Source organism: Gallinula chloropus (assembly GCF_964237585.1).
Source record: "Gallinula chloropus genome assembly, chromosome: 2".
NCBI classification, from domain to species: Eukaryota; Metazoa; Chordata; class Aves; order Gruiformes; family Rallidae; genus Gallinula; species Gallinula chloropus.
In genome coordinates, this window is record NC_140086.1 from 106,281,883 (window position 1) to 106,291,618 (window position 9,736).

The following is a 9,736-nucleotide window of genomic DNA, read 5'->3' on the forward strand; positions in this document are numbered from 1 at the left end:
GACGATGATTAAGCCAGGGAAAAAAAAAAAAAAACATGCTTCTTAAATACCACATTGAACTTTTCAGGATTTGCAAATCCACATCCTCTTCTTACAAATCCTTCCTCCCTTCTCTCCAGCACCCATACTCAATTTATTGTTAGATATTTAGGGATCCTTACACTGTTTTGAATTGCACTCTTAGAGTAGACATCTGTTCAATAGCTCCTGATATGAGGAAGCTAGGCAGATCATGTTCTCTGGACAATGTGCTGTTGGGTGTTGACTAAATCCCCACCCATCTTCAAGAAAACTTGAGATTAACTAGCTGTAGCACAGGTTACCTTGTCATCTGGAAGTGCAATAATAAGCATCCTGCATACAGAAAACAAGAGATTGCATCACTACATATAATCTTTTCTCTGTTAAGGTGCTTGGAAGTTACAGATTAAAAGGCTTTTTCCTAAATTTTAATCTTATTCATTAATGGGGAAGGGCTTGTTTGTAATACAGTAAGAGGAAAACCCAAGGTTTTTTACTTAAAGTAAGTACTGTGCATAAATCCTCCCTTTTCGTAGAGAAATAATGTCATATTCACACATTAAGCCTTTGCCTATCTATTGGTCAATGAGATCTTCTGTGGCACCACTAGCAGAAGAGCTAACCAACTCTGTCCCTTAGTTAATTAAGATACCATGTCTTCTTTCTTGACAGAAGCAAAGTTTTGCTGTTATTTTCTCTTAGCAAAAAAAAAAAAACCCAACCCTCTGCTGTCTAACTCCTCGCCAGTGCAGATAAATGTTTTCCTTGAATAACACTTCAAAGCCTGAGGCATTAGAAGGCAAGGATCCTGACCTCATGGCTGCTTCTGCTTCTTTTTAGAAGTCAAGTGGACATGAGAAAGACTTATCGGTGACTGTGCCTCAGGGTCCAGCTCTATTTCATCACCAAGCGTGCACCACTATGCATTCTCCAGTCCCTTTACACTACAGCAGACATACATCAGGTATTTCAGCTGCTCTGCTTGCCTCAGCTAGACACAAAAAAAATTATTACCTTTTTTTTTTTTCCTTTCTCAGAAACAACAGAAGGTTGCTTAAGAAGGAAGAGCTAACAAATCCCATCTGCTAAGGACCATTACCGCCCTCACCCAACCCTTATTGCCCACTACGTATTGCCACTCCACTGAAGTGCAGGTCAGTGGTTGTGTACACACATACCTATGCTCAGAAGGGTAGGAAGGGCATTTGCAGTCACTGGTGCTCTGAGGATAATGAGTCCAGATTAATTGGCAGGAGATTAATGTGGAATAAAGCTAGAACTCATTCAAACCTAATTCCCTTTGCTTCAGAGGCTCTCTCAGCAAACACACAGCTTCTTCCTTCCCTCTTACTCTGTGCCTTTTCTGAACAGCATACCACAGCACATGCCAGGGTTTCTGCTAACGAGTGGAAAACTGGTTGTAAGAGGTCTCTTGCAGTCAGACATCAAGATTCAGGATGCAATGGGGACAGTATACCAGTGGCTAAATGGGAAAGGGAAACCAGATCCTGAGAGGCAGCTCCATTTGCATCCCTGACCTACTTCTCCTGTTGAGGGTCTCCAGCTGTCTTCTCCGCAAGAAAGGAAACATGGAGCCCAGACTCAGTCCCTGGAGTCATGTTTGGCACGGAGATCCCACAGTTCCTGTCCCTGGAGGACTGCTGCTGTAGAAGAGGGGTTCAAACACACATGGATGTTGCAACAAGGAAGGATATTGGGGAAGGATCCCCGTCATCACTCCATAAAACATGTGAGAGGAACTCTGTCCTTCTTTCTGCTCCACCAGCTCATCCCTGGGGATCAGTTTAGACTGAGCCTGGGGGGTGCTGTGCCAGAAGGAGCACTGTGTGTTTACAGACATTTGTCTTCTGTGCTGCACACAAAGCACCCTTAGGTTGGCTGGCAGAGGACTGAGCTGGTGACAGCAGCCAAAGCTTTGCCTCAACAGTGGCATCAGTCACTAAAGCTCCCCCCTTCAAAGCCATCAGCAGCGTTCAGAGCTGCTGAATGGTGGACGTGGATCAGGCAGCTAAGGAGAGTGTCACATTCCTCGGTTCGTAGGTAGCTCCTGTGTTACAGCTCAAATCTGGGACTCCACAACTGGTATTCAAAAACCCAGCACTTTTCTGGTAAGTGTTTGGTCTGCAGTAGCTACCAAGTAATGCTGCTGCTGCTGCGTTAGAGACCAGACTGAAACCAGCACTGGTGCAATCTTTACGTACAGATCCTTTATTTTGGAAGAGCTCTTACAAATAGAGCAGGACTGAAGAGACAGTGTCAATAGTCAGGTTTTACATTCCCAGATGTCCAAGAGGATTAGGGCCAGAGCTCTCCAGCATCCACCATACTAGACCACATGGTTGGAGAATACAAATGGGTAAATTGTAACTTTGGAAGCCTTCACAGGCTCCACCTTTGTTAATAAATACAGAGCAGATTTTGGGTTTAAACATATTTCTCTGCTATTGCTACTGATTCCTGGGGCCTTTGGGACTCCTGCAGCCTGTTTTCACCTCTTCTTGCCTTTCATTTTCTCGTATGGTTGCTCTTTCTCATTAAGGTTGTGTTCTGTCTTACCTTCTCTTCCACAATATCTTATGCCCTAAGAATAGTTTTTCAGGGTACACACAATTAGACTGACTTCTGCCAACCAGGCTGCTGGCTCAGCCAGACTGCTGAAGTTACTGGGATTTCATTATATGCTCCATATTTACTTCTTTGCAGGCACCCCACAGTTCCTTAATTACATCTCCACATATGATTATTCCTTAACTGGCCCCAAATTCAAGTCAGTTTTAAAAAAAAAAACCATTTAATCACATTCCTTTCTTACTTGTGGTCACCTAACATCCATATAAAACAAAATACGCCTTAGAATAGCCTTATACATTGGAATCTTGGAACTGAAAATTATCTGCAAAGATAATAACAGTCAACCCTGCTGTGTTCCAGGTCTTAATTCAATAGAATAATGGCAATGCAGGCCTGGCAAGGACCTCCTGGGATCACACAGTCCTTTTACCTCCCTGAAGGATCAGGCTATTATACCTAGGCCATGTCTAATAATTTGTCTATCTTGATCTTAAAACCCTTCCATAAACAGCCCTCCTCTGTGCAGCACATTTAGGCGCTGCACCAGATACTTCCTAATATTAAAACAAAGCACCTCCAATGTAAATTCATTGAATTAATCACAGCCTGTTTGTAAGGGTCCTTGAGGACAATTCACATCTTTCTCTTTAACAGTCCTGTGAATACTGGACTATTAGTGCATCTTACCTCCAGTCTTTTCTTTCTTATACCAAAGGAAGCCAATTCCCTCAGTCTTTTCTCAAAAGATATGTCTTTGGGTCTTGTTTTCTGTCCATGTTTTCTTTACCTCCTACCTTTTTGATTTACCTCCTCTGGACTCCTTTTTGTTTGGCAACACTTCAGAAAGTGTGGTGCCCAAAATTGTTCAGTGACAATGTCAGCATCCCAGGGCCAAGCAAGGAAGGATAATTACCTTGCATATGTTACCTACAACACTTCTGTCAGCACCTCACAGCATGGGATTTGCTTAGTTTTGTAACAGTGTTGTATTATGACAATTTCATTCATCATGGCTCGATTAGATGGCTCCATTAGAGCAATCACATCTCTTCACTCCCTTTTATATACATATGTGTATACATATATATGTATATATGTGTATATATATATATATATATATATAATCTCCCTTTCCCAAGCATAAGTACTTGAACTTTCCCTTGTTGGTTTGGGGCCTTTTGTGCTGGTTTTCCACAAGGTTCTCAATTTTCATCCTGTATCCATAGAGCTTGCAATCCCTCCTATCCTCATGTTGACTGAAAACTTGTCTGTTTCACACTTTGAGCTGGAGTCAAAATATGATTTCTGCAGAGCCCTGATTTTAATGCCTTCCCAGTTTAACATCAAGCCACGTGAGTGTCTGCTCACTGCATCATCACTCTGGGGAGGTACATGTTCCTTTTGTATCCTTAAGAGCACGTTAGGTGGGACCATGTCCAAAGCCTTACCAGGATCAAGACTTACCTAATGCTTGTCCTTTATCCATAAGAACAATTATCCTGTCAGAGAAGGAAAAAAGGTTAGTTTGACATGATTTATTCTTGACAAATCTACTCCATCTGGTTTTATTAGCTCATTACACTCTAGGTGCTTTACACATTGTTTCTTTAATAATTTAGTCTTGTGTGTCTTCCATAATAACACAGATAGACTTTGCATCTCCCTGAATCTTCCCTTACCTCTTTTGAAGGATGGGTTCTGTGGGTTTTCTTCTAGTTCTTAGAGAACCTTCTCCTCTTCTGTTAGCAGTGAGCACCAATGGTTGAGATACCACTTCAGCTTCTTATTTATTCCAGGGTAAATTCTATGAGGCTACTCTAACTTTAATGTAACACATGAAATATTCTCTAACTTCCAGTTTCCCTACTCCAACTTGTGCATCTCTGTTCCTGTAAACAACTTAATTGCTTTAGGCATTTGCCACAGTTTACGTCATGCCTGAAGCAAAGATGGTATTGAATATCTTGGCTTTCTCATCATGGCCTATTATTTAAAAACCTCCCCTATTAAGCAATGGGCCTGAATTTTACTTTGCCTTTTTCTGCTCTTGTAGTGTTCATATAATCTTTTCACATTGATTTTCAGCATCCTCAATAGCAGGAAGCCATTGTGTACTTTATCTTTCTAGGCTCAACCATACACTTATGGTCTACTTTTTTCCACTCAGCTTTAGCCAGATGTCCTTGTTCCTAATTTGTAAATAAATCCTTTTTTTTAATATTCAAGACCTTTAAGAGCTTTTACTGCAGATAGTCCCTCTTCTTAAGCTGATTCCTTTCTCCTTCATAGCACAGTAATTGGCTGTTGTGTCTTAAATACAGCTTCTTTCAGTAATTGCTATCTCCCTGCACTTCTTTATCCTGAAATTATCTTCCCAAGAGAATCTACTTACAAATTCTGAGTTTATGAACATCTGCTTTACTGAAGCCCATTATCTCTCTTTTGCCTCTCTCATGCGCTCCTTTTCTTAAAATGGTGAACTATGATCAATAGTGTTGCAACCATGTCCTCCCCCTTAGGCCCTGGAATCTATCATTTCTACAGAAATTGGGCCAGTGTGTTAAGAGACCCCTGTGCCTGAAAGCTGCTGTAGCTTCTGATCAAGCAGAAGGTATGAAAAAGCCTGCAAAGCATGTCCTGCTTGAGCCTGGATACATTACCTATACAGCTTGATAATGGTCAACATTGCTCAAAAAATGCAAAGGTGATCTATTAAATTGCCGTGAGATGTGGCAACCAAGCTGCAACACACACATGGAGAAGTAATGTTAATCTATTCTGTTACTTAAGGAAACCTAAACCAACCAATGCAGTTACCCCAGCAGAGTCTAGGTTTTCTAAGGTGTTAGCAGGCACCACTCACAGTATCCAAACATACAAACTTCTGTACTGTATGACGACTTCTTAGCATCTTCACAACCACAGAGGGATATTCATACTGGGGGAACCTTAAGTGGAACTGCATCCAGTCCAACAGCGATGGAGGAACTACACGACAACTACGTCATTCCTATATTCTGTGACCTGGAATGCTCTTCAAAGCTAGAATATCTGAGAAACAAAAAGGGAAGCACATCCCACATAAATTCCTTACCCATTCAGGTTAGGAGAAATCTAAATGTGGCACTATTAGTAGCCTCTTCTATGTCAGACTGACAGATTTTAAATGGCTTCCAGGAGGGCACCGCTTTCATATTTCATCTGTCTTCTCATTATTGTTAGTCCTGGAAGCTCAGTGCTGGATGACAGAAATATTTGTACAGTTAAACACCAGGAGAGAGCTACGGAAATGAAAACACATGTCAGGAAACTGTCTGAATGGGGAATTCACTTCAGACAGAAATCTCCCTTCAAGCCATAAAATGGAAAGCTGCCTAGATCCATCTTTTTCTAACTTTCTCTTATCTGTCAGCCCACTGATTTGGCTTGTCATTCCCCTGGCAGAATTTTAAGCAGGTTTAGATGCCTGCTTTCCATCCCCATGTAAACACCACATGTGTAGAACTGTTAATGACAATTAGACTTTAAAAGCCTGCTGTAGGAAATCTCACCTAGAAGCTCTGTGAATATTACTTGCCAATATACCTCACTCAGCAGGAGCTTTATGATGGGGAGAAAAAACCCTACTCTCTCTTAATCACTGGCTACTAGAAGCTTTCCATGAATAAGGAGGGAAGCTCTTTCCTGTCCCCTGAGACCACTGTATTTCCCAGAGGCACAAAACTATAAGCCTCTTGGTTTACTGGCACACAACCACCACATTTTCCCAGGATGTTTATGAAGATGTTGTAGTTCAACCCCAGCTGGCAGCTAAGTATCATGTGGCTGCTCACTCACTCCTCCATCCCCAGTGGAGTGGGGAGGAGAATCGGCAGAAAAAGGTAAAACTCATGGATTGTGATAAGGACAGTTTATTGGGACAGCAGAGGAAGAGGGAAATGTCAACAACAATAATACTTAGAACATACAAAGCAGGTGAGCAATTTGCTCACCACCCAATCCTGATGTGCAGCCAAGCCCAAGCAGTGACTCCTCCTCCTGGCCAGCCCCCTTTATATACTGAGCATGATGTCATGCTTTAGCTACTTTGGGTCAGCTTTCCTGGAGGTGGCCCCTCCCAGCTTCTTGTGAAAATTAAAGCTATCCAGCTGAAAACCAGGACACGAGGTCTTTCTAAGAAGCCTTGCTGAAAGGCATCTTCAAACCCCTCCTCCTCTGACAGTTAAACCTCTTTATGGTTTTAGGCTGAATTTCACCATATAACCATATAACCATTTTGTTCAGCTGTGAGTACAGTCCTTAATCATTCTGCCTTCCCCCTAGTATAGGTACAGACCTATATTTATATCCCTCATACTTAGGGACAGCAACTATACACCTTTTCAGCCTTTCTTCTGCTAAGAGAGAGTGGCCTATGCCTTCCTCATAAAACAGACCCTCCATTCCCATTCTCTGCTTCTGCTCCAATTTTAATGGAACTTTGTTGAGCATGACTGACCAGCTCTATTGCAGGCAGAGTTGTTATGACCCCATACTGTGGCAAATACACCCTTATTACTATTGGAACACTCACAGCTGCCGATTTCTATCACTTAAAGTCTTCTACTACAACGTTCTGATTGTTCTCTGCAAAGTTAACTGTTTTTTTTTTTTTTTCTTACTTTCTGTACAAACACTGTTAATACAAATGTCCTTTTGGATCAGTCTGAAATCCACTCCTCCATTACCTTACCATCTACTCCAGTAGCTTTCCTCTGGCCCCATGTATCCCCTTTGACAACAGCACATTGTTGCCTCCCCTTTTGCTAGGTCTTACTGTATAACAATTGTATTAATCTACTCTTGAGCTACATGGGAAATCACCAGTGTTATGGTTTGACCCTAGCAGGCAGCTAAAACAACCACACAACTGTGCACTTTCCCCTGCCCAGCCACTGAGATGGGGGAGAGAACTGAAAAAAAGTAAAAAGATAATAAAACTTGTGGGCTGAGATAAAGACATTTTCATAAGACAGAAAAGAAAAATGATGATGAGGATAATAACAATAGAAATTATAATAATGATTATTACAATAATAACAATAATAGAATATACAAAACATGTTATGCAAAGCACAATTGCTCAACACTGGAATTTGATGTTCAGCTAGTTTCTGAGCTGCACCACCTCCTGGCAAAAACACCGGTTATATACAGAGTATGACGTCATGTGGTATGGAATATGGCCTGTTTGGGTCAGCTGTCCTGGCTGTGCCCCCTCCCAGCTTCTTGGGCACCCCTCGCCTTCTTGTTGGCAGCATGAGAAGCTGAAGAGTCCTTGACTGCTTGGTCAGGATTGAAACATCAGTGTGTTACCAACATTGCTCTCATCCTAAATCCAAAACACAGCAACATACCAGCAGCTAGAAAGAAAATTAACTATCTCAGTCAAAACCAGGACAACCAGTTATGCTATTGTAGCTGTACAAATGAGTGACAGCTACTGTACAGAGCTGATGTAGCTGTACTGTACACTGATGTTCTGTAGTTCTGTGACAGATGAATTACAAACCCACATTGTATTTTTTCCCCATTTATCTCCCCCATTAATCTTTGTCTTCAACTTTTGTTTGAAATCTTTGCATCCTACTGAGGTTATACTAATGGTTGGTAATCGTGGGCTTCATTATTTGTTAAATAGGTCCTATTATGTGCCACTCTCCAACCACACAGTACTGCCTAATTGGATAAGTGCACAAAAAAAAATCACTAAGGGAACTTTTACAATCCTAGTTAAACTGGGCATTAAATAATTTAAGTTTTATTTCAACCCAAACCCAGAATGTGGTATGTGTTCTCCTTCACTTGTTCCCATTACCCTGTTTCACTGTCACATTCTGTAACCACCATTACTGAAAACTGATCAAAATATCCATTTTACTTTTCACTAGACCTAGATTACCTTTAATTACCTCAATACCTTTTAACTTTCTCTTTACCTTATTTTTAAAAAAAACCCCAAACATCTTTTTCCTTGTTCTTTGTTACTTAAATAGCCAAAGGGATTTTATCATTGTTACAGCAGTAGTTGATTTCCTTTGCAAGATCCTAGTCACCTTAGCCTTAGGAACTCTGACTTTTTTCTCATGCTTTCTGGCAAAACAGGGCTTTATTTTTAGAGATGCAAATCTGAACTTGGAAACAAGTTGTAAGAAGAATACAAAAGATAAGATTATCTGGGCACATTTGGCAGAACAAGTTTTTGGTTATCACAAACCATTTCAGTTGCTAATTGAGAAAACTGAGCTGCTTCTTTGTCTTTCTCTCCCTCTTCCCAACCTCAAGATCTGGAAACTGTGGGAAGAGCGACACTAATCGTGCAAAGTGTGCACCCTGCAGAGGCACTGACTGGGAAGAGCTGGAAGGAATGAGCTTCCCAACCTTGGATGTGTGATTCCATCTTATTTTGGGTGAGCAAGATTGCACCAGGCAATGATGAGTACAAGGGTTGTGACGCCCTTGCTCATCACTGCTCTTCTGTAAAAACATACCTGCTCCCCATGCTGATCCCCATAAGGATAAAAGAGGGATGTTTAGTACCTAAATCAAGAGTCTGGTATCCACATGGAGTCTCCTCTTGTATTCAGAAATTTTCCACATGGATGTGGTTCACCTGAAGCTGAATTTGGTCCAAATTCAGGAGTGAATTTAGTCCGAGTCTGTAATTTTTTTGCAATTAAACTGTAAAACTTGATTCTGCTTATTTGATTTCATAATACCATGTTTATTACAAGGAGCAGCTCCCCCTGCACCAGTTTGTTAGGCCCAAACAGCTTTAAATAATTTAGTTGCAGAGTATCATATTAGACAGTGATGAAGAATAAAAGAAATTAGGAAATACAGATAAGGGGGGAAAGGACAGTAGTGGTGAAGAGGGAATTAGGAAGCCCTTATAGGCTGTTACAGGCCTATGATAGAGGTGGAGGAGAAAAAGGCTTGCTGCAGAGCACAAAGGATGCAGCACAAAGCACAGTTTGAAGATGAGAGGAGCAGAGAGAAAGAAAGCACTATTCTGTGATTCTGTGAAAGCACAAGTCAGCATGAGAGACATCATTCATGTTGCACAAAGGTATGACTGTTGATT